The sequence below is a fragment of the Thunnus albacares genome, chromosome 7 (genome assembly GCF_914725855.1).
Source record: "Thunnus albacares chromosome 7, fThuAlb1.1, whole genome shotgun sequence".
In the NCBI taxonomy this organism is placed as follows: domain Eukaryota; kingdom Metazoa; phylum Chordata; class Actinopteri; order Scombriformes; family Scombridae; genus Thunnus; species Thunnus albacares.
In genome coordinates, this window is record NC_058112.1 from 24,893,723 (window position 1) to 24,920,899 (window position 27,177).

General features: G+C 39.6%; 1 long non-coding RNA gene across 5 annotated transcripts; it reads right to left on the bottom strand.

The window, feature by feature from the left end:
- LOC122986555 lies at nt 1-25,564 on the bottom strand. Of its 5 annotated transcripts, none has more exons than XR_006404322.1 (5): nt 21,736-25,564; nt 17,475-17,664; nt 17,217-17,376; nt 758-897; nt 1-431 (listed from the first exon to the last, which is right to left on the bottom strand). It is a non-coding gene; the product is annotated as an uncharacterized LOC122986555 (long non-coding RNA). The 5 variants fall into 5 exon arrangements; XR_006404324.1 differs by having other exon boundaries at nt 1-434; XR_006404325.1 differs by lacking the exons at nt 1-431; nt 758-897 and adding exons at nt 6,318-8,384; nt 8,491-8,591.
- Nucleotides 25,565-27,177: the final 1,613 nt, after the last annotated feature.

Here is a 27,177-nt window from a genome sequence, read left to right on the forward strand (position 1 = left end):
TAATGAAATCACATTCTTTTAAATATTGAGAGGAAGAGCATTATCCATTATTCCTTTCATAGACAAAATAAGTCTTTGTAAATGTACATTTACTCATTATTAAACAATAGGATTTGCATTTTTGGTGTATTAAAGTCAATGAACGGATGAGAAATCAAAAAACAAAATTCAAATGCATTTGAAAGTAACCTTATAGTTACATCTGACCCCTGTCTAAAGCCCTTGTTTCCCTTCAAGTCTCAATAACAACAACTGTACTTTATCTCACCCCTAATTCCACCTTTTCTCTTAAACCACATGCCCCCTTCATCCCTCTCTGTGTCAATCAGTCAGTCAGGCAGTCAGACAGGCAGGCAGGCCTGTGCACTGTCTCCCAGTGCATGGAGCCAAGGACTGGGCCAAGCAGGGGTGAGTCATGCTGCAGGAGCCTGCTACTGGATGTAAAACAGAACAGTTGTTTCCTGCTGAGTCAAACCCGCAGCTCTCATTAAGTCATTATGCGGTAATTAGCCTGCGTGTTAGCGGATAGGTAGCGTAGCAAGAGAGCAGTAGTCTACGGCTGGAGTCTGTATCCATATCAGGCAGATGTAAACTCAGGTCACTTAACAATAGTCTATTGGCTGGTGATTGTTATTTGATCGAGTTATTGATCTAATCTGTGCTGACTTTGACATGATGCATGCACACTGGCTATTGCTTGTGTTTTCTTAAGACAGGCAGGTTAGGTTACAGTTACTTCAGGTCATTTTGTACTCACATTAGTGTTTGGCTCTGTGTCCAGACCAGGTTCTGGCACTGCTGGCCAGTCAGAGTGATGAAGAACCACTGTGCGCGTCCGTATCCCAGCAACGGTCAAGCCCATAAATCAGCACGCAGGGAAGGGAAACACAGGACAGTCTAAAGACAGAAAGAGACAGTCTTTTGAAAGTTCGAGCGTTTCTCAAACAAAACGCTCCCCTTTCTACTCTTATATCCTTCTTTTACTCTCCTCTCCACTCCATAGCAACACTTCAGCCATTCTGTTTTCATGTAGAACAATAATCAATCAAACAAGGCCCATGAAGCATGTGGGGCTGGCAAGCAGGTGATATGGGTAAAAGGAGTACAGCAGCAGGAAAAGGTAATCACTGAGTTTATACTATGTGAACAGTAAGTAAGTGAAGTTTTTTTTAATATAGTACTATCCTAAAAGATAAAAATCAACATGAAAACATACAATTTAGACACACCATATATGCATGCAAAAAACTAAACAGGCCAGTCTTATCAGGTGGGTCATTACACCTATCACTTATCTTGTCCACAGTGTCCACAGATCAGTTCAAAGGAAATGAGCTCTAGGGTTGTCTCCTTTTATTCAAAATCTGAACTATTTTGAATAAAAAAATGCGATAGTTCAATTTATTCCCTTGTAATGTTGTTTGAATGTTTTGGTAAATTAAATTTTCGGTCTGAAATCATCTGCTCAAATGTTAAATTTGTTGTATAAGCACAAGAGACAGCATTTCAGCAGGAAGTGTGCTTAAAATGTGCTGTCCGCCTGACCCATTGTATAACTGAACAATGTCAATTCCACAAAGTAGAGCAAAGCTTTGTGGGTTGCTTGAATTTCAACAGATTACGTGTTAATATCAATTGCAAAATTGCAAATACAGAATGTACAGTATTTGGCTGGCTAAACTTCTTCTATTGTTTCCTCTTTGTACTACTGGAATGAAACAGTGAATGAGATTAAAAGGAAGACTTCAAATTTCATGTTTTTTTGCTGCTACTGCATAAATATATGCTCTGTAAATCACATGTCCTGTGTTCTCCTTTGAGAAAAGAAACTAAAAGGGAGACGTTTATAGTTCATATAAACGGACAAAATATTAGGAGCATTTTCAATATTATGCACTCCAGTACACCACCACCACCACCCACTACGACCTCAATAATAAACATAAAATAGAATTATTACCTTTCTGACAATGTCAACAAAAACTGAAAATTTATAGGCTTTGTAAAAGTAGAATTTATGGCAGAGCTGTTGCCTTGGATTGCATTAGATTGCACAGGTGTTCCTAATAAATTCTTTGTCTGTGCACATTACGAGTTTCTCTTAACTGAAGTAGGGTGTGCAGCATCTTCTGATATGACATACAGTACAAGTCAAAAGTTTGGACACACCTTCCCATGCCCTTGTATGAGAAAGTGTGTCCAAACTTTTGACTGGTACTGTATGTGCTTGGGGTTGCAACTCAAAATTAGACAGGTGTCAGGCCCAACAAATATATCTATTCATCCTTTCCCTTTAATTTCAGCTCCGTTTTGACCTAATGACCTTCCCTCTCTGCCTGGGAAATCCCTAATTGCGCCACCAGCAGACGCATCCAACACTCAACCTCCATTTGTGGTTAATAAGACTGGCATGCATCAAAGCCTTGGCTGGAACGAGATGTTCTGAGCTGCCATGAGCTGTCATGAGCTGCTGTGAGGTGTTATGATGTGGTGTTATGATGTGCCATGACCTCAGGGGTCATTTGTCACCAACCTTAATGTGGTACCTCTGAGTGAGTGTTGATGGTAAAGGGCTTCAGGGCCTGGAACTGAACCAGCGATGGGCCAGCCAAGGCAGCAGCTGCACGCAGCACATGAGGAGCTGATGGCAGGTAGAGCAGGTGCTCTCCTCTAAATGAAGGGTTTTATAAGGCCTTAATGACACAAAAATTACGATTGGCTGGTAAATATAACTTTATATTAATTAATAATTTCTGAGAAGCTTTAATCCTGATGTTAAAATGGGTGCCAAGAGAAAAGGTGACGAAAGCAAGAGAAAGAAAGAGCCAAGAAAAACTGATGAGTATTTAAACGTATGCCAGTGATCTTGTGAGATCAAAGGTGAGACTTTAAAATAGGGGCTTTTATTGTTCCTGGGCTCCCGGGCTTATTTGGTATTAGTTTGTAATTACTAGTCTATGTGATTCCAAAGCTGATGCCCAATTTCCCTTCCAGTAGATGATAGATGATAGCCGAAATGTATGTTACTTATGCAATGATCAGTTTCCATCTTTGAAAACAAAAAAAACCAAAAAACATTATCATAAGGATCTAAATATATCGTTTTATACTTTATCAACGCTTTTTTTTGCAATCAGCCACATTATAAGAATAGCTTTAATTTTTTTACATCATATTTTGCATCTAAACTATTTTTATCTCAAAGGTGAAGTGCGTATGATACGCTTTTGATTGGCCACAAACAACCTTTATAGAAGAGTACAAAAATATGTGCAACAATGCCATCCCAGCCTCCACACAATCACAGTAATGCTCACACACATCACAGAACAACCACAGATTATAGGCCACTTCTTCAGTAATTACTACTGGCCAAGACTAGGGCATAATCTTGCAATTTCCTCTATGACGCGCAAAGCATGCTACTCCATATAGGCACTCCACTCCACATGGATCCGCACGGTCTTTTTAAACTTGGAACACATATTTGTGATTCTTCAGATAAGAGATTAGCCATTACCTTAAGTGTACATGTGTTTCAAAAACAAACACTGTTTATGTGGGTTCATTTCCTGGTGGCCATGGCTACCGAGCATTTACCTTACTCCTTGGCAGATATCATACACCTTGCTGCATCACAGTGGAACGTCGGCTGAACTACACAACCTCACGGTGAGAGATGCACTAGCCACCACCTCTCCTTGTCTCTCATACACATACATGTATATACAGATGCTTAGAAGCAAAAATATTTGATTTAATGGAGTAGTTTATAGGTTTGGTCATTGTCTAATCTGCAAAATATGAATAGGCAGTCAAGACAATACATGTTACATACAATCCCCAATTTAAATGAATTGTTACATATTATAACCATACATGTATTCACTGGCAGACCCCACTACTTACAACTCATCCTTGTAGATCATAAACAGTAGATTTACATGCTTAGATGAGCCTGTTCAGCCTTATGTATTAAGTACCGCAGTCCATCCACTTCTTATCCAAGATTTAAGTGACTAGTTGAGAAGCATACAATCATTAAGGGGGTACTTTGGTATTATAGTATAGTATTGTACTTAAACAAGTTGGGGATTGTGGAAAAGACAGATTTAAAAAAATAGAACGGTCAATGTAGCAGAGGCCGAGATATTGTGACTTTTAGTCCCTAGGATGGTCAAGCACCAAAAGAGCTGGATCCTACACTTACCATAATTCAACTAAATAGCATCTTTGGTTAGACAGTCTCTGCTGGTTAAATGTCCATACTGTATCTTTCAAACTCCACACCACCAACTCATAAAGCAGGCTTTCTGCTATGTCTCATGGCTAATCCAAGATGACCCCCTCATGACATCATCACTGTTTTTTTTTTTTTTAGATTTGACAAGACTTATCTATCCAGAGAAGACATGATATGAGGGTTTTCACAGACTGAGTAGTACTCCTCATAATGAGTAAACTGATCTTCATGTGTACAATCGATGTTGTGCCCCTTTAATTAAAGGTCTCTGCCTGTGGAGTTATGATATGTATCCATTGATTTCTTGAGATGAAAAGTATCGAGGGGAAAGTAAAGCATTGAGTACGCTTCATGCTTATGAATGCAGTTCTGTGTTAGCCCACTTCGCTAATTTAGGGAGAATAAACGGCACTCACTGTGATGTGTCCCCCCAATGCACCCAAGCACACAGCATTTCCTCCAGTTAATTGCAAATGCATCTGTAGGACAGTGTGGAACACAGCCTTATTTTTAAAAACGCATTGTTTCTCCGCAGTGGAGAAAGAAGACATAACCTTCTCATCAGGAAGACGGGGCTTGTCAGTTGAGACAGACGCCATACTACTGCCCAACAGTGGCATGCTCAAGGGAAAGGACTACTAAACTGAACTAGTGGGGGGAAGAATTGGGTGCAATCTCTGGATTAAGCCATGTTGTGATGTGCATTGCTGAAGAAAAGTAGATGAGGATGAATGGGGGTGAACACTGCCTTTTAACAGGGGCAGCTCCTGCTTGGCTGAATGCGTAAATGCAAATGCACATTTTTATTGTGCTTCTTGAGGAATATGACTGCTAAGTCTATGGAGTAAGAAAGGGTCAAGACTCCAGCAACACCTATAGTATAAACAGCAACTTTATTATGGTATTATGGTCTCATAATAAAGTTGTTCTTTATACTACAAATGTTGCTGACCCCTTCAAACTTCTTTCCTTCTCCATACACCTTGGAAGTAGGTGAAATTGTATTAGAAATCCCTACTCTGCTTTAAGTCTATGGAGTCATAAAATGGAGACATAAAATATGCACATACAGTACATTCAACACACCACCTGCACCATGAACACACCTTCAATTGAAAATGCTACATTTAATTGCTCTGAGGTAGCTATAAAGCCTTGAGGCTGGTTTGATCTGTAAAACCGGGAACACTCTTCCTTGTTCCAGTAACAATACCACCCTGTCAGGGTGAACTAATCTGCATAATCATCATGAACTGAGCTACCAGCAAGTTGCTGAGCCTAAAACAACTCCTCAGTGATTAAACTAAAGATAACAAAAAAGTAGGGGAACAGAGAAGATAAGAAAGAGACAGCTGTGGTGAAACTGGGTGAAAGAAGAAGAGATCTGGCAAGAAAGGGAGTATATTAGCGGTCTATTCTGGTCAGATGTGGAAGGTCAGACATAGCCCCCCTTGTTGGTGCAAGATGCTGTTGTTCATGATTGGGCCGCTAATGTTGTGCAGACCCATCTTCCTCTGCTTTGTTTCCTGTAATGAAGACATCATAGAGTGTGCTCTCCTCAGTCCTTATCAGCACACAAAGGTCTTTATTGAGATGACCTAGGAGAGGTCGAGGTGCAGGCTTTTGTCTATTCAATGAAACCGTGTGTTATGGAGTATTTTAAAAATAGCACATTCACCAGGTCATGCACTTCCCCACTTAATGATTAACTTCTTTTAACAGTACATTACCAAATAGGTCGTGATATGTGGTTGTATTTTATGGACTCTGAAAGGAATGCAAACCAGTTGTATTAATCTATAAATGAATTTTAATAGAGGAATTTTATTTTAAAGATGTGTTTGGCTTTTTATAGGGTGTTTCATAAAACTTGAGACAAAGAAGAATACAGGCTTAACTGATGAATTAATCAGCAAACACCAAACTTCAAACACTTTTTTTTTATTGCATCTTCTTTGTTGTATGAGGGACTTTCAATATGGTGGAACGAATAGTCATAACAGTACACTGTCAGCTCCCTGTTTCTTTCCTAACAAGATCTGCAAAAGTGAAATTTGAATCTGAGCATCTATAACTGTTGTTCTGTCTCCTTCGTTTAATGAGTTGTTCAGTAAGAGCATTTCAAAGTCAGTAATAAAGTGAAGATGGAAAGTCTGCTGCCGGCACCAAGAGAGCCAGACACGACACTGACACCTAGTGTTAGAGCAAGCAACTTCAAGATTACCTCAAAGGCCACTCTCAAGGCAGTATATTAATGATGTATTCTAGCAACACAAGACAGTGCCTGTTAGTGATACTTCATAATACAAGAGGATTCGTGTAGGTATGAAAACACAAATAAAGAGGTAGCAGTTCACTGTATGTTTGTGTTTCCCACGCTGAATTGTCAAAACAAACATGTGGAGGCTTGAAACCAAAATACGAATTAGTGAAGAGGTGAGTGAGGCTGATACAATTGAACGTGACATTGTTCACAAAACCACACAAAGACAAATACACATGCCATCATATGTCTTACACACACACACACATACAGTGAGCCTCTTAAAGCCATGGAGAAGAGAGTAATAATTATGCGTGTAAATTCCAGGACCCCTCTCAGCAGCTCTGCTGACTGGTGTTGAGAGCTGCATCCTACCGGCCCAGCTTGTGATGGTAACCCACACAACCAGCTGCGACCGCTTCCAGACCCCCTATCATACACTTTCACTGCATTGCTGAAGTGTTGGCATAATCCCGTATAGAGGAGATGTGCAGACATATGTATGCATCTGGGCTGGTGTGTGTGCTTGAGCAGAAATAAAATACAGTAACAACATGGATACACACTGGTGAGGAAGCAAACAGGCTTCACTTTTATTTATTTACATAAGTTTAAACTAAGGTCAAACTAAGTGCACAAAATAATGTGTAAGAAGAAGAAAAACATATTCATTACCTCTAGCTGAAAAATATAAAACAATATTCACAATTTGATAAAACAATCCTAACTCAAGGTCCACATACTAGCTTATTCCAGAGCTTTGAACCTTATCACATGATCTTCATCAGTGGATGGAGTTTGGTAAGATCTCAATTTTCAAAGTCAATATGGAAATTTGATACCTAATTTTCAATGTCAAACATATTGGTCATGACATAGGAAAAACCTAAATTATTAAACAGAGTTTAAAGTCTTTTAAAACATATTTTATAGGACTTTGCTGAACTTGGATGAAGATTAGATGACTGGTTCAGTTAGAATTAATCTGTGAATGACTTTGAAAATACGAAATGAAGGTATCTGGAAGATTTCCCTTACAGAATTGTATCTTGTATATAAAAATGCATATTTGATAAACACTAACATTATATGTTTCTGAAATAAAGGAGCTGATTCGGTGTAAGGATTTTAATGAGCGTTTTTAGAGGAGGAAAATGTCGTAAGAGACTATAATGTACTCGCCCGTACTACGCTGTAGTATGAAATTTTATAGTCGTGGTAAAACTGTTGCATCAGTACAAAAGCATTGCAATAAACCAATAAAAGTGCCGCAGCTTGACGCAGGTTCATGTTTTTCAAAACTTTTCGAAAGTTTGCCTATAGTGCAATGAAAGATTGGCTGTATTGCACATATCAGTCACATTCTCCTTTTGTTTGCTTAATATGAATCATATCAACAAGAGAGCTTATCTGATTGTTTTATTTAGCAATCATGTCACTTTTGACAGACTAGTTGGTCAAATTTATTATATTCAGAAAGAAAACTTTGGCCCATGTAATTGTAGCTCAGTCTCATCAACTGATGATGGATCAGTTCGCAGGTCATGTCTGACTGTATCAAAAATATGCAGCTAAACCCCTCATGGAAAATTAAAATGGACGATTTACACTATATAACCGGTGGTAAGCAGGCAATGAACAACCATTCATGCATTCATTTATTTCAATATACACCCACATTGATGAGGTGCCATAAAGTGACCAAACTGACCTCTTCCTTCAATTATCATCCCAAGAGGTCCTCCATGAGGTCAGCACGACCACCACAACCGCAGAGGGAGGTTTTCCCTCCTTCATTTTCTCCCATGGGAATTACAGCAGCATGTTTTCCCTTTCTGTTGAATGTTTATTCTGGTAGACATGGTGGTGGTGTGATATCTGAGATGCAATGAGCCAAGACTGCTGTGAACACATTCCTCCCTATACCTGACAGATGAATGCTAAGCATGTAGGTAATGTGAGCACTGCTGAACCAAATACACACCTCTGGGCTACTGTGCACCTCACTTAGCTGGAGGGAAAATGGTGTATGAGAAACATCAGGCTGAGTTCACATCTGCATCTTAAAGCATGGTGTCTGGGATGCTGAAAAGAAGAACACAATTTATTGAACACAGCTCATGTCTGGCTGGGCAGATGGCAATCACATAATGCAACTATTTTAGCATCATAGTGGCAAGCAGGAATCAGCTGGTTTAGTCTGGGAGGTGACTAAGAGGCACAGAGAAGAGGGAATAGAGAGCTCTGTGGTGACTGGACTGGTCTAACCTGGCCTATACCAAGCTGTCAGCAAAGAGGCAGATGACAAACACAGCAGAGTGGAGGAGAGGAGAGCTGGGGAGGGTGGGTGTGGAGGGGGTCTGATCCCTGTTACATCATCTGTGGCTGACAGACAGTGTGGCAGACTTATCTGTCTGTGGTCTCGGGTGGCATTTGTCTGGACTAGCAGTGAGTCACACTTTCTGTTTACCTCAACATGAACCCATCCCTGAAGCTCCTCATTCACCATCCAACAGCCTCCATTCACCAGCCGCATGAGGGCCGGTAGCAGGGTGGCTTCCACCCGCGGGTTGGCATGTGATGCCAGGAATGTGCTGTGCCCACACCTTGCTAAACCATGACACCTTTCCTGTGGTGCAGGAGCTGGTTCCTTTCAAAAAGCTCTCAGCTGGAACCAGGAGAGTAAATATAGCCCTTCTACTGTAGCCGCTCTTCCTCTGGAGCAGACTTGGGTCAAACAGTGTTGAAAATACTGTTCTACTGTTTGTTTTTGCCCACTGAGGTGCCAGATTTGTAGGATTTGCCATATAAGACAATAAATGAATCCAAGGCTGTTTAGACAGGCACAGGAAAGTGCTTGAAAGTAAGTTTATTACACTTTTCAATGACAACTTAACAGACTATCTGAATTGACCTGATGTGGCAAACCCCAGCCACCTGGTTCTCCATGATTCTTTAAATAAACACATGTCTTTCCTAATATCAAGTCTGCCCAGTGGAGGAGATTTACACAAAATGTTCTCATTCTGGCACTGAGAGCTGTAATGGAAGAGGGAAGCTTCCACACACTTACTTATTTATCATTTCTAGTGCAGGTTGTTGTAGAAACGTCACCTTAGATTAGTGCTGCAAATGCCCATTAGTGGTTTTTGAGTAGGATGCCGTCCATAAGCAGAGACAAACAGCTTGCCACCATGACAGTGCATTCTACAGTATATCTGGGAGCGTATGCTGGTAATTAACATTGAGAGAGGAATGTATAAACCAGTAGAAAATAAAAAATCTTTTGCATATTGCACTTTTAATGTTAGCTGCACATCATGGCAAACTTTATTGTGCAAAGGCTTGAACAAGATATTTTCTAATGCAGTTGTTAATGGACCGTACTGATGATAAATTTGGAAGAGTTTCATGCCAAGCAGTTATAGAAGTGCTCCAACTGTGAGTCACTTAATATTGTCTATTGGAACCATAGAAATGGCTCCTTCCACTTCACAACTCTATAGAGGAACCAGTATTCACTGGTCAGTCAATCAGGAACCTGTATAATGGCCGTTCTGACTGCAAGGACTTCTAACTGTAAAGAGCTACAGAAGCGCTCAAATAAAAGTACTTGTAAAATCTAATTTCTAAGAGAAATACTTATGTATGGTATTATTTTCACTCTCTGTTACAGTCAATTTTAAGACAAAATAATGGTGCCAACTGCCAAAATGTCACTGATAAACAACAATGAAGAAAAAATAATTAAAATATAGAAAGAAAGATCAAATTAAAATAGCTTGTGTGCAACATAAATGGGGCCTTTTCCATTTAGAATGGAAAATGGCAGTGCCCAGGCCACACACCTCTGTCCATCACATCACCAGCACATTACCGTTCTCTCCATCTCCCTTCCTCTCCCACCCTGCCTGCAGCGACTGCTTGGCAGCGGCTCATGTGACCCCCCGTGAGCAAGTTCAACATTAACCAATGATGACAACATCCTCAACTGGTCAGGAAGCCCCATCAGTGGGACACAAACTCAGATTAGTGGCTCATCCCCGGTGAAAAGAGCCCCTGGCACTGTGCCCCTGCTTCCAAATCTAAACCAGCAGCGCTCTCGTGAGAATGACAGGGCTTGGACCGCCGCTGCGTTAACCCGCCTCTACCTCTGCCAGGCAACTGCCTCACTCACATCCTCTTTTCTATCTCTTTCTCCCTCAATCTGTGCCTTTCTCATTCATCTACATATCTAAATCTCTGTCTATTCAATAACATAAAAGATGTCATGAAAAATAACATTGGAGAGCCAGTATCGAATTTGATTTATTAGAACTGGTGTTTGGAAAGTTTCCAACAATACCTAGCTTTAGTCTTGGCTCAGTGGAAGCTCATGTTTTGTAACTAGAATCTATGCAACTGTATCTCCTTACCTATCTACTGCTATATGTCCATCCGTCTATCTATCTTATCCTGGAGAGGAGGAATAGCAGCCTCTGCATCTCTGTATACTGGTCCAAATGAAGGAAACCACAGAGCAGCTAACGAGACAATGATAGAGCCAATCAAGAAAGCCAGGCTTTGCATTTATTATAAGAGCCCCAACAAAAGCCCTGGACTCATGCCGCGGGGATGAGGCCACACTTCAAGTAGAGCAAGACTAATCATGAATGCAAATAAGCACAATGAAAGCAACAAGAGCAAGAGAGGTGCTGCAATGTCCTTTGGTAAACTTCTGGGAAACAGCACTTGGCACGTCTCATGGGTTCTACTTATCACTCAAAGAGAGACTGAAACACACTAGCTGCTGAGACAATGATGTATTCCCACCAAGCAGACAGAGAGGCAGAGGGTAAATGAAACCGAGAGAACAAGAGATTAGCAGATAGAGTTTGCAAAAAGGCAGTGTAATCATCTCCGCTAATTTTTGCAGTTTTGGCAAGTAGATACACTCATTAGAGACGGAATAACCTTACAAGCAGGGCATGTTGTAAAGCTGTATACATCATACGGAGAGATGTCACTGATTTTTGACAAAATGCTTTTGAGAGATGAGCAGGGTGTAAAGAAGAAATCTTTATGCTCTATATGACAGCTTTATTGGGATTGATCATGTTTGAGTTGTGTGGTGAAACCTCCAGAGAGGTATCACTAACTCGAGTCTGCCGGCGCAACTGATATTGCTTCATCTGATGCTAAGCTCTGAGCTCTGAGTATGGCATTCCTTATTATTACTGGAGATTGTTGTATATGCAATCATATGCAATAAGATATATTGATAATAAAAACTTGTAAATTGTAGAAGTCTCACACACACACACACACACACACACACACACACACACAACAAACACCATATAGACACAAATAGTAGTGCACACACAAGCAGCGGTAGGTAAACTGCTCAAACACACAGCGAGTTATCCAGAGTTAAAACAAGCCACACAAACATATATTGACCAAAAATGTATAATATACATGTTTATAAACAAAATAATCTCTGTATCAAGTATTGTATGTTATTATACTTGATTATGTGATTTAGAAATTTGTTTATGTTCGAAGAGATGAGATACAGGTTTAAGTGGCTGTACCGTCCATAGTCGAATCTGTAAGTCAATAGTTGGAGATTTAGAGAAGTATACAATGGCTTCTGGCACAGAGCTGAACCATTCAGAGCGGAGGCTATCTGGAACACGGAAGAGTGTGCCAGTTCGCACTGAAACATAAGCAAATACTCAATGAATGAGCCAGCTTCCAGGAAAAGCCAGAGCCCAGTGGAGATAGCTGCTAATCTGAGCATGAAGCAGAAACCCAAACAGAGGGCGACCGCAGGGCAGGCCACCCGAGCACGACGGCCAAATGCATCAGACACCTTTGGGTGATACCAAACCACAGGACGCGCAAGAAGCCTGGGAGCCACGGCAAAAGCAGAGCAGCTGTAACCCACCGTTGAAATAACTGACCACACAGAGAAACATCAATGAGGAACAACCATCTAGCCGCTGCCTGTAAGAAGTGAGGAACTCTTTACGTTACACTTCAAACATGTAACAGAGGATTTAAAAAAGATTCACTGGCTGTGACTGCTAAGCATTTTACAACTGGTTGACATTAACATAATTTTTCATCACAAGAATCTTAAATCGTATTAAAATAGTCATGCAAATTCAGAGAAAAACAGACCTTATTAGAGGTTTCTTTGCCAAATGAGACAGAGCGTTCAGAAAGGAAACCACATCGCATTGTGTAAGAATCTGTGGTTCTACAGTTCATCATTAACATTTTGTTACTGGGTAAAACATGTACTGTTGCGGTAAGTTGTTTAATGCTGATTTGAGCCTGAAAATGTGTAGAGTTATGCCTAGCGATAGCCACTTTCACTGACTCAGGAGCCTGGAATTTGAACTATAGTATGTTGACCAGCAAGAGACAGGGACATACTTTTTGGATCATTTGACAAGATGGGAAACTGCCTGTGGCCTCCAACTAAGAGTTCCCCCAATGGCTACAGTTATACTATGATGTTTAGATGTAAGAAATTACATAAAATGATGTGTCTTTTAAACATGCATGTATATTTATATACTTTTAAATAACTTACAAATACCCTCAAAATGCTTCTTCTATCATCGTCAATGGGCCCATCTGCACACTACAAACTAATGCCCACCGCTGCGCACCTGAACACATTTGTTGCTAAGGAAGATGAAACTTCTGTGTTCAAGCCAGAATCAAACAGTGAAAAAGAGTTATTACAGTAGACATTTTAAGTAAAAACACATAAGGGAAACTAAAACATTCTTTGCAAAATTCCACCAGATATCCACTGTAACACTGTTGTTACTAACATACATGAACTTTCCCCGCTGCAGCAACTCGCTTGTTAGATGATTGTACCAACAAACACATTTGGCCATGACACTCATGAGAAAAGAATTCTCTATTCAAGAAAAGTGGTAGAGACAGGAAGAGATGGTTGTCCCCGTGAGAGGTTCATGTTAGGGAAGAAGAGGAAACATGAAATGATTGTATCCATGAAAATCAGTAACCTTTTTAATACCAATAATATTCTTTCAATCAGGGAAAGGGTGAGAACAAGGCACAAGGGAGGCCCTGAGCCTGGGTTTGCTATATATCTGTCCCTGGGGAGAGACTCCTATTATTCCAAAGACCAACAAACAGAGAACAAATCACACTGTCTTCACCACTTCTCTCTTATCACTGGGGCTGTCACTTTGTGCCAAGCAGCATTTAATTTTTGGCTGTATGTTATCTTTGAGACACGAGTCATACAAAAGAAGAATCCCAGATGCACCAACAATGATCTTCTCTTCCACAGCTGGTGACAAAAAATGGTGGAAATCATTCATGGTGAAATTTTCCCTCATTTTCCAATTTTTTTTTTTTACTTTTTCAACTCTCACCTCCACCATTGTTTCCTGTTGTTGGTCTATCCTGCACCACCCACTATTCCATGGATTGAGGTCCAATTCACTTGCATCCCATATGAATAGCAGTGAACCTCTCCTGGCTCTGCACTCTGTATGGGTCTTCAGAGTATCTCTCGACTTTCCCAGTAAAAATGCTAAATGTGCATTGACAGCTAGTTTTCTTTTTCCTTGATAGAGGTATTAAGCATCCAGTGTACCAAATCCAAGTCTGTCACAGCAAGTTTTATGTAAAGAAATAGTGTTTACTATTCATCAGTGCTGTAGCTGTGGACATTTCAACAAAAGGAAGCTATTTTAACAATGGATATATCATTAACCACTTAGCTACATAAAAACTGTATCATCTCTCTGAATAAGAATAAGTTTAGCATTGTCTAAGTACTACAACTGGCACACATGCAAAAGCTTTACATTCTGCTTTACTGTGACAAATGTACAGTTAGCATAGAATCTCTTACATTTTTTTCCAAACAGATCTCAAGCTGGTTACAATGCAGTTGCCTTTTATGTGTCTACAACGTCGAACACCAAACAACTTCTGTAAAATAAATATGAAACCCAGCAGAATTGCTCTTGCTTCATTACTGAAAATACTGACAAATTGCAGGACATCTGTGGTACATTCAATCAAAACCCTTTTGTATCTCATGTCAAAATGCTATTTACAACTATATGCACTGCCCTACAATACCATTGTATTATAATGTTGTAATGTTGCATATAAAATTGCATTACAAAGAAATGGCTAAAACTGCAAAAACATATTCTTCTTTGAAAACCAAAATGATTATTATAATTATAGACATTCATAACTCATTCGATGAATTACTCCCTTCGCAAAGTCTAAAGATGTCCGGGGATTCCTTTCATAGAGAAATGGGCAATTATAGAGAAGGCCAACACTACTGTAATTCATATTGACAGGAAAACAATAACAGTGTGGTTGTTTCACAAACAACTGGAAAACACGAATGTGGGCTTTCCCCATAGTTTTGTTTGTGGAAAAGCCTGTTTGTCCTCAATATGTCACATTCTTCACCATCAGTGGCACAACACACCGCATGGCCTTGACCTAATGTTGTGGTTTTCCTCTTAGGAGTAACCAAGCATATTTGACAAACACACATTCACACCATTTCACACAAATGTTAGCAATTTTAGGGGAGCGTTAAAATTCCATTTCAGTTAGTAGAAATGGTATCTACTGAGTAGTGAGAATAATTTTCTAGAGAGATGCTTTGAAGCAAACACAAACATGCAGACACACTCACACACATGCACAAAAAAATGTATCCAAAGATACTACTGCCCACCCATAAGGAAGTAAGCACCACATAAGAAAATAATACAGTAAACAGGAAACATGGGCGTAAGAACACCAAATGCATTCTGCAGTTTCAGCTACAGTCTGTCAGCACAGCAGCATCTATTTCTGGGAAAGGCTGTGAAAACCACGAGCAGGCTATCACAGTTGAAAAAAAAAAAAAAAATCTACTCCTGGTTTTGGAGTGAAAAGATATTGTATTATATAGTCAAATAAATGACAAGACTAATGAGTGACAGTAGATATGTAAATGTGATGTTTGTGAGCTCAGTAAAGACCATAAAGGAGGCCAGTTTTCCACTTTATTGTCTGCAGCTGTCTGGTTGAGTCAGGAGCACCGTAGATTGGCGAGTGGGCAAAGTTTTTAGCAGAATTGGCACTCTGCCAGCTCTTGGTTCCTGTCATTATCTGTGCTTTGTGTCTCAGTGATGGCCACATGCGCGTAATGAATAGGCAACTCTTTTCCATTAAAATAATACCCTCATCAAGTGGGCTCCTGTCAGCAAAGTTGCATCTGTGCCCGACCAAGCTCCTATGTTTCAAGACAGCTCCCATAGTGCAGGCCAAAGGCTGGAATTTTAATTGTTTCACGGGAAACAACTAGTTAGCTATTCAAACAGGCTGGCACTGGATAGCCTTCCATGAGAGATGATGAGCAGATAGAAAGAAGGGATTTAGGAAATGTTGCCGTAAATTAATCCTAGACAAACTATGGCTTTGGAAAGTTTTGCCTTGTTGAAAAGGACTACAAAGGGTGGACTACAAAGAGGAGTGGACTTGAAAGAGGAGGTTAGATGGAGAATGAGGAGGGGGTTGGCGGCTACTTGTGAAGTTTGCCAAAGGAAAGATGCATCCTTTTGAGTCTCAGGGAGATTAGACATTTCTTTAAGTGACAAAACACCTTATTAGCCTCCGCCTGACCTCTGAGGATTGACCTTTGACTTGTAACCCTGACACCACTGTGCTTTACTCCTGTTGGGAGTCATCAGCATGAGCCTTTTCATTACAAATAGCCGTTGTTCCAAAATGCAGAAAAGAAAGAGAGAATGCGGGGATTGTCTGGGTGCATGTGGGACAGAAGATGGAGGGACAGAAGTAAGGGGGGATGCAACCGAGAGAAGAGTTTAATTAGAGACACAGCACCTCTGGTAATCCACTCTCACTCTATTCATAAAAAGAACAAGGGTGGGAGGGATGGGCAGGGAGAGATGAGAAGTTTTTAACAAGAGGTCAGAGAAACTTTGGCTTAGAACATCGGCCTTTATCAAATCCACTGGCAAATCCGCAGATTAGTCCATTCCATTGTTTTCAGGAAGTCCGCTCCCACCGACCCAGAATGCAGGCAGCAGATTTAGGAACGTTGCAAGAGCTCCAAGCCACTGAGCTGGATGGCAGAGTGTGCATGTGTGTTTGTTTGTTCACGTGTAACTGTGTGTGCAAGTGTGCGTACATGAGTGCATGTGTCTGTGTCAATGTGTGCATGGGGGATGACACAGTGAGGAAGGGGCTGTCAGGAAGGCTTGGGCTCAAGCACGAAGCTCTGACCAAAAAATTCCAATGATCGCTCATGACTTTCTGGCCACCAAAGCAATGCCGACGGATGGCGGGCCGGTTTCCCACTGTGACCAATCCATAGATAATATGTACTTTGGAAACTGTCATCCCTCATGGTTTCATTAAACCTTTTTGATATTTACATGGCCTGCTGAGCTGTTCTCTATACAGAGTCAATTTGGTCAAAATGTGAAATTCTCCCCCTTGAATAAACACTATCCCTTCTTCCCTGCAGAGTCACCTTACCACAACTGAAGTAACTGGCATTTGATATAGAGCTATGGTCAAAACACTTGTGGACAGCAACAAAAATCAGTGAAGGACTACAGTATAAGTCAAATATTCAATTACTACATTTTGACAAAAGCCTTTTCCCCTCCTCTTCCTCTCTTTTACCTGTTGCTTGTCACAATGTGTCTCCAGCACTATGCTTCCTGTGCTATTCAGCCTGTGGAAATGGGGCATTGGAGTGATGACAAGAAGTAAGAATCACTTGCAAGCTCTGAATCTGTCTTAGCACACTCCTTCACCTATTTAAAGTAGGCTTCTTTCAACTCTGAAACCAGGATAGAGGAGAGAAAACACATTAGCAAAATAGGCAGAAAGCCAAGACACAAAAGGCAAATGATTTATTATAGCTTTCAGCAGAAATACCTGAGGAGGAGTGCAGGCCCTCAGGTGCTTTTCTGGCAGAGTATACAGGAGGATAAGAGAGTCAGTGCTGAGAGACACGCTGGAATGAGGAGCCTGGGAGTCTTTGGCAGTAGGTGGGCAGAGTAGATGTTGGTAGCTCTTCTCGCAGGTGGGGATTTCAGGGAGAGCTGAGCAAAGGGCGCTCCAGCCACTGAGGGGTAGGTGGAAAACATTTTTGCCACAGAGATCTCAGTTGTTTCCTTAAACATCACGTATACATGACCTGCAGGCTGGTGGCTGTTGCTCTCGTCTGATTTCACTGATTACTATCTTGAAAATACAAGAGGCCCTTGACACCTGTGATGAAGTGCATGATAAAACTGATGGAATTATTTTCCATGAGGGAACTTTGAATTATTCTCCAAAAAAATTACTCACACCAAATTATATTAAAATAATAGGTAAAACTTTACACACACACACAAACAATCCAGAGTAGTTCATCATCGTGAAAAGCATATAGTTAGTAATGATAAAAATTCTTAAGAAAAGACTGCTGCATACAATTGTATGTTGCTGAGCCAGTACTCAATGATTAATTCTTAACATCTATAAATGGCACACAACCACAACCGAGACTTTTATCTTGCTGTAAAATAAAGTGGGTGAAAACGAGGAGAAAGTAAACAAACACAGTGTGTAATGGAGCTGTAGCTCACCACAGCAGTCTTTGTGGGTTGATTAGCTAATAATATCAAAATATCTAATAATACCAAGATATGTGTATTACTGTCAATTTGCTCTAAAAATAATGATTAAATACTGTTTGGAGAATCCCAAAGTCTCTGTATTATGTCATTAATGAACTGGTACAAACCTCAGTTTAACTCAAGTATTTGCCAGTTGGAAAGGATGACGACTGGTGGGTACACTAAAACGGTGAGTAATGGTAAAGTGATCGAGACGTAATGATGCATTGTGAGTAACAGTTCAGTGTAATGTACTACCTTTCTTTAGAGGGCACAGACATGTTAAGCAACATACATACAATAATATAGTACTGATTAATTAATAACATTTAGCGAATAATTTCAAGTTTATCAAGAACGATGCATTGAAAAAGTGGCCAGTGTTCAGATTTATACATATCTTGGAATCATTAGATACTGATTAATTAATAAAGTTGTAATCTGTTTTCAAACCACAACTATCCACCATGTAGTCCTTGACTGACTAGGCAGGAATTTCTTGCCACTAATTACAAGTACCTTACTTTCATTAGTTCATTTGTGACCACTCCTGATAATGCGAATCTTGCTGTGAAACGTGACCAAATAATATCTTAAAAGTAGGATACCTTACACAAAGTACACGTATTTAGGATTTGATTCTTCTTTTGCTACCATTCACATGGACATCTATTGCAGTCCAAAATTATGTTTATGCATCATGTGGAAACTAACACTTCTTTTTGTCAACACAGTCAATTTCATAAAAAGATCCAGCCAACCAGTGAGGAGTCACTCTTTATAAAATGTATGAACCCACTGGCTTAACAGCACATTGCGTGGTGGGTGAATTCCTCACAATGTGACTGCGCCAAGACAGTTGTTCAGCTTGACATGGAAACTACTGTGGAAACAAACTGTGTTGACCAACAATTCTTAAGCCATGTTGTTTATTGTAAAAAACAAACATTTCAACCTCTTTGGCTACTTTCAAAAACCACATGTTTGTTTTAGTTCCTACATAATGTGCAAAAGGTTACAGCTCACAGACCATGTTCGATAAGTATTTCTATAGAATTGTTATAAATGTCATTGTTTTCCTAGCAAAGAGTTTTTGTTTAGAGCACATTCACAAAGATTCAGAGAGCACCTCTCAAGACTAAGTTTTGGCCCTACTTTACTATGCCTAGTGACTTTTCCTATTCAAATGATCATGATTTTTAACACAAAAAGCAGTCAATGATGATGCTGAGTCCGGTTATTATTGTTATTAGTTAGTATTTTTTACATCTCGATATAAATGCTAGCTAGCTAATAAATAATACATTTCTGTCAAAGTCAAAAGTTTTTACCATCCCAAAGCTTAAAGGATAAGGCTGGTAATTTCCTGTTTTTCTTATTGTCAACAAATCTCATGTGCAGAGCCAACTAAATAATGAATTGATGCTACATACAAGTATTGTGTGTTTCTAGATTCCTCTGTGAGGTTACGTTTAGAGCGTCACTAGCTTGCTGTGCTATGTATAACATCCTCTTTGTACTACGTTGTTAGATTCTCAAAGAACTATGGTGTTTACTTAGTCTCAAAACCCAAGCATATAAAAACCATTCATATGCACATGATACAAGCTCACAGAACAGTATCCGTGAGCAGAAAACCATCCTTGCGAGGGAGCATTTCTCCTCTGCAAGTGCACAGAACAGTATCCGTGAGCGGAAAAGCATTCTCGTGATAGAGCAATTCTGCTCCGCATGCAAAAACGCTTGTGCTTGTCATAGCATGGGGCTATGACATGCACAAGCTCGACTCTCCCTATGCACTCGCAACTGCTCATATCGCTTGTCAAGTTGCCTTTTGAGACTTTTGAGGCGGGGATGGAATAGACAGTCCATTCCTTTGATTGGCCACTTTGAATACTGACCATAACCTTTGATTGGCTGTTTGGTTTGATCACTAACACGGTTGAAGACAGGCGGTTTTCTGAGAGAACAAGGGGAAACATAAATAATGATAGTTAGCAGCTGATTATCAGTTTTTTACCACTTATACTTATGAAAAAGTGTTAGGCATCGTAACAAAAGCCTTCACGCTGTTTAAACCCACTTTCAGATTTGTGAAACCTTTATTTTGCTTATGAAAGCAGAAAAAGGACGATTTCACTGCTATTTCTCCATCCAGACCACATTAGACCAGGTCCAGATCAAAAACCACTATATTTAGACTTGTCAAATCTGGACTAGATTACTAAGGACACTCCAGAGAGTCATTAAAACACAGTTTCAGATTTATGAATCACCCTTTTTGTGTTTTCACAAATATAATAAAAAGGTTTTACAAATCTGAATCTGTGTTTTAATGACTCTCTGGAGTGTCCTTGGTAATCTAGTCCAGATTTGACAAGTCTAAGTATAGTGGTTTTTGATCTGGACCTGGTCTAATGTGGTCTGGATGGAGAAACAGCAATGAATCGCCCTTTTTTCTTTTTTCATAGGCAAAATAAAGGTTTCACAAATCTGAAAGTGGGTTTAAACAGCGTTACGACTTTTGACTACGATATCTAACACTTTTTCATAAAGTGGTAAAAAAACGGAGAATCAGCCGCTAAGTATCATATATTTATGTTTCCCTTCGTTCTCTTAGGCAACTGCCTGTCTTCAGCTGTGTCTGTGATCAAACCAAACAGCCAAACGAAGGTCATGGTCAGTATTCAAAGTGACCAATCAAAGGAGCAGACTGTCTATTCTGTCCTTGCCTCCAAAGTCTCAAAAGTCAACTTAACGAGCAAGCGGGTGTTGAGCAATTGTGAACACGTAGGGAGGGTTGAGCTCGTCACAGCCCTTTGCTTGTGGGACTGCATTTCTACATGCAGAGCAGAAATGCTCTCTCAGGAGGATGCTTTTCCGCTCATAGATACTGTTCTGTGCGCTTGCAGAGCAGAAATGCCCCCTCGCAAGGATGTTTTTTTGCTCACGGACATTGTTCTGTGTGCTCGTATCATGTGCACTTGCCTGGTTTTTATGTGTGTGGGTTTTGCGAATAATTAAGCATCGTAAAGAACTTCAGTACAAGTCAAGAAGTTGTGATATGTAGTACAAGAAGTTAGAGAAGCTCCGTAAACGGAACCATGTTCCCTCGCATCCACAGTGGCATCTGCTGTACATGGAACTACTCTCCAGAGGCTGAAAGCATGATCACTATTATTAGTCTTTGGAACTGTTTCTAAACAAACTAACGTGACTGTAATCTTTTGGAAGCAAGGAACATGGCACCCAGCGCAATGGTGTGGCTCACTGACATGTTTTTAATAGTTTTTGGACAACAATGGAGGTCTACACATTAAGATATATCAGGCTTTAGATACACACACAATAATTGTATGTAGAATCAATTCATTGTTGGTTTGGCTCTGCACATGAGCTTTGTTGACAGTAAGAACACTATAGAAAATTGCCAGCCATATCCTTTAATTGCTTCTATGTACCACATCTCATAGATTCAAGACTTAACTGTTAACACGTTAAAGCTAAAATGAGTCAAACATTAGCTGACTTACTTTTAGTAGTCAAGATAGCAGCCTGTTCTCCCAAGAAAAATGACAGTGTAGGTCAGAAATTCAGTTGCCAAAAACAGACGTCATCTAGTAGCTGTAGTAATTATGATCCGGAGAAGTGACGCAGTTCAGATGTCGTCAGAAGGTGACAAATTTCCTTCTTAGGAGGTGGTGAAGAGATGGCAAAAAGTGGACTTAGCTGCAGGAGACTGTTGTTCGCTTCCCATTTCCAACCACAAGTGACACGTTTCCAACCGCAACTCGGGACAGTCTTTTTAAAACTGTAACTATGATTGTCGTTGTGTCTTGCCATGACGATGAAGGTTGCCTAAATTTATAGAAGTTAACTTTAACCCACACCATGTTTCAAGTGATCATTTTAACCCAAACCATGATCTTTCCCTAACCCTAACCAAGTGGTTTTTGTACCCCAACCTCAGTGTTGGGGAGTAACTAGTTACACATAACAGTGTTGCATAATTATATTACAAAATAAATGTAATTGCAAACCATTACAGTTACTGAGAAAAATATGTAATTAAATCACAGTTACTAATCAAAATGTTGGTGATTACAAAGAGGTTACATCTGAATATGTTCTTTTTTTGGTAAAAGGCTTATATGCAGACTATAATATTCATTCTGTTGCTTTCCATCTTTTCGCCTTGCAGGAATACCTTCTTTTGGCATATTTCTGGACAACACGGGTCAGCAAAGCCATTGGCAAATTTGAGTGCAACACCATCAAGGGTAGGATGGCTTACAAGGAGCTGTCTCTATGTCTAGACAGGCTCCATTCATTTGGCAATATGTGCTCAAATTTTGAGCGCTGTTTTTGATTAGTTCTCTTGTTTAATTTGCACCGCCTCTCGTCTGACAATCAAATCATTGCGATAGCCAACCTGAGTCTGTCATGATTGTGACCAACTGACCATTTCAAGGCGGGTGGCCATGTTGTCAGACAAGAACACCTTTCAGTGCTGGAAATTCAACAATATTTTCCTTCTGAAATCAGAAAAGGGCTCTAACATTACTGTACAGAGTAAAGTTTGTTTACCAGCAGTGAAAATGGTGTCAACATTAAAATGCTCAATGTTACCTGAGCAAACATCTACAGGTAAGTTAATGTAACTGCAATCAGTCACATAAAATTAAGTACCTCCCGCCCCACCATGGTCTTTATTTATTTTGCTTGGTGCCCATCCAGTAGGCTACATATTTATGTTTAATCTCCATTCATGACAAATATTTTAATTGATTTTGTTATTTAAAATCAGAACATTCTGATCTTAAGTTATATTGAAGAACTTTTAATAAAAGTTTGACAGTAATCAGTTTTGAGTACTGTTGTGAGGTTTACACTGCCTGGTTTATATGTATGTTTTTGGGACTTTTCAGCTTTATTACACAGTTTGAAACATTTGTTAGAAATGCGATCAAAAAATAATCAAAGGTGATAAGTTACATTACTTTGATGAAGTAATTAAAATAGTTACATGACTTATTACATTTTTAACAAGGTCACTAGTAATTTGCAACCTATTACATTTCAAAAGTAACCTTCCCGTCACTGCTAAACCTTACCAGACCTTAACCACATCATTTTTTTAAACAGTGATTTGTAACAATTTAGCAATTACTGTCAAGAGAGGCGATATATTAGAAAATGCTTCTATCAGTCATTCTGGAGTGCATGGACAATTTTGGGAATTCTGAGCAAACTGGATAACAACATCAAAATGTTTTTATGAACCTCTGCCATTCAGACATGCAACACATCTGTAAACCATAGGCCTACACTAGGCAGTCCAGTGATGGCTGTGAAGAAAGCTTTACTTTTTTAGAGCCGGCCAAAATCTAGAGGAAACTTTTTGTTTGAGTTGTTACACAGTATTACACATTGTTCAAAGTAGCCCATAAATCTAACCACTAGTGAGTAAGATGTTCCCAGTTCTTTAGCTCAGCATAGCTGCATTTTCCCAGTGGCCATATGACAGAGATTTTACGTGTTACTGGATTGCTTGTTAGTGGTGATATGGGTGCCATCAACTATATTAATTTGAGACAATACATGGTAAAAAACTCAGTATTGCTCAATGTCATTACATTTTTGGGAAATTTTTGACCCAACTGTGCCAGCACCAGACACTTTTAGGACTGTGATGAAAGAAGAAAAAAAAAAGCTTTTTCCTGAGCATCTCGGTATTCCTCGTCATTTGGAGTTGTTTTAAGGGACTTTAAAGCTCAACAACTGTAGAAATTGAAAACTGATTTCAACAAAATTAAAAAAAAAAAAAAATTATGTTATAATACAAAAAAAAACAAAATACAAAAAAACTACTGCACCCATGAAAAATTGGCAGTGTGGACTTACATCATGGTAACTTGGTATCATCCATATCCATAAAACTCACCAACACTCTCTTTATTTTTTTTCAACAATTTAGCTCTGCTCTCTGTTATCTAAAACTGTTTACACCATTCAATCCTCTGTCCTGCTGTTATTACAAACATAGCCCTCGAATTGCCCATGGACTCACCTCTTTTGTTGAGCTGTGACATTGAATGCACGAAAGTTTAGGGAGGATGGGAAGTGGTGTTCGGTAAAGGCAGCGAAAAACTGAATAATTGAATAAACAAAGATTGTTTGATTAGATTGTTTTTAAAAAAAAATTACCATCCTTATCTCGACATACGGAATGAATGGCAACATACTGTTGATAAAGGAAGAGAACAGGGATGTTTCATTTTAATTTCGGCTTTCTTTTGACTTAGGATCCCCTTGACTTCCCCTACTTTATACACAGTTAGTAGGTTGTGTTAGCTCTTAAAATATTTGTGAATTCAGACTAAAAACAATAGCCCTACATTTCAAACTGACAAGTTGATTTTTTAGGATGCTTTTAGAAGTTTCTCCCAACCTTTGAAATTACACAGGTACAATAAATAATTGAGCAAATTATAGTTATGATCGAAGAGTCACAAGATATCATACCAGGTTTCTTTTGACTGTCATTTTTAATTTTTTTGACTGGAATTGCGACAGTCAAAGTTACATGTGTGAACAAGAGAACTTCTAGAAAACAGAGATGGTATGCTGTGAGTGAGTATTGTTTTCTAATTTAGTTCATTCAGGTTTAAATTCGGTTTCAATTCAGTTTTTCTCAAGTTCGAAGGTGGTGACTGGCTGTACTTTTAACCGAGTTTGATATCACTATCCACCATATCCCACAAATTTGGCTCTTTCACTACATTTCTACATCTTTTTGCATGCAGATGTCTTTATAGATGAGCAGCAGTAATTTTATTGATAGTTCTGTTTTGTTTCAGGTACAGGGTTCGTGTTCTGGCTGTATTTGGGGGGCTGCCTTGTGACACAACTCTGATCATAGGTTTCATGTTGCTGTTGTTCACTGTTGTTTACCAAGTCATTCAATACAGTGCTGAGGCTTAAAAATCTGTATAGTTGATGGAAATAAGTTATGTGTGGTTTGTCGGTTTGTAATCTATCCCAGGTAAAACAAATAAACAAACGCAACAGTGCACTGTGGGAACACCATGAAAGTTTTCCTATAAGGCTATCTCTGAGAGCACCTTCTTTACAAGGATGGAAGAGTACGTCAACCTTCGTATTGCAATGAAATCTAGCTAAACAGTTTCCCACAATGCAAAGTATTGGTCAGGTTGACTAAACAAACCTGGATTTTTGTTTGGGTTTTGCCATCGTGTTATGGATGCCAAGTTACTCATTTGTGATGTCTGCAGCTGTGTCTGTGTATTTTCTCAATGTAAATTCTAGATGGGGAAATGTTCTATCATTCCTGTGATGAAAATAAACATGACTTTAATTGCTTGCAATTTGTTGTTTTTATTTTGTTGTTGTTGCTTTTTCTTATTCACATGATCACACATTAACATTGCTGTCTAAGTTTTCACAGACGTCTCACCAGTGTTAAGCCCTACTTTAGTTCTAAAAGCGTCATTGGCAACTTGAAGAAAAAGCAAATATTTAACTGAAACTTAAAAATAATTTTCCACCCTGCTAACAGGACCACACACACATGCACACAGACACACACCAACACATACGCATACATGTGTGTTGGGTGTGCGCTCTCTCTCTGTCTTTCTCTCTCTCTCTAACACACACACACACACAGCTCTGCTTTCCTTCAAAGCCACATCCTGAATCTCCTTCCTCAGGGGAGAAGATTTACACTGTGGTTGTCCTTCAGGTACACCATAAGAGCTCTGCATTAAAGCCTCTACTCTTATAAACCCCTGATTTTTACTTGGTTTACAGTAAAATGGATACAGTGGAAAGAATGGAAAAGTGGAAGATCTGCATTTAGGTATGAAATCATATTAGTAGCTTCACAGAAATTTCAGACCTGCATCTACAGTGCAATAACTCATTCCCTCCTGAGACTAAAAATCATACCATAATAATCACATGGGGAAAAAAACAAGAGGAATTACTCACATTACCAGGTTACAAGTACATATTGTATTCTTTGGCTGGACTCCTCCGAGGTGGAGGTTAATGGGGGCTTGAAGAGGGCAGCCAAGGCCAGGGCACTGGAGGAAGCAGTGGAGGGGGTTAATCCAAGCTTGCATATGATCCAGGTAAACTGTACACACTTGGCCTCTACCATTGCGGCTTGAGTCAGCTATGTATGCGAATTGCATGAAGTTAAAAATTATGGACCGTAGCCTTGGTTGGTAGCAAGAGTATTTGGTAATGTGAACAGTTTACTGACAATATCTGAACCCTACCAACCTTCTGCAACACACAATAATTTGACTGCGGTTGTATAATTTCAAGCCTGATGTTTGCAAGAATCTGGACATTAACACTAACAATTTACTGGGAGTGGACCAGTGGGGACCTGCATTTGCCAGTGGAAGACAACTGGCAGGGGGAAATGGAGGACTTTTAAAATGGTGATGGAAGATGAAGTTATCGTACACGCAGAAATGTGCTGCTAAAACACACCACAGATTTTAAGTCAAGGCATTTATACATCACCCAATCTCCCCTGATACTGTTTCAGTAGGGGCTGTGATTTGTTAGCCACATCGCTATGATGCAGCACAGAAGAAAAAACACAGGGCATACTTCTATTTTGCAAGCAGCAACATACCTATGTCAAAGCGGCTGAGCTTCTCAAGGCATAGCAGAGAAGAGTAAATGACTGTTGACACCTTGACCTGTGGTTTGTCTGCATTTACGGGGTCAAGTTTTTGGCTACACCAAACAACTTTGCCAAAGCAACGTGAGAGTAGAAAGAGAAAGTGAGGGTGAAATTTCTCTTTCTCATTTGTTGCGCATCACGATTTCCAAACCAGAAGGATTTTAAAAGTCTTGTAATCTGAGCCTGGACTGTCTCTATAAAATCCTTGCTGTTATTACACAATAAAGATGAGGTAGAAGTGTTTCTATTA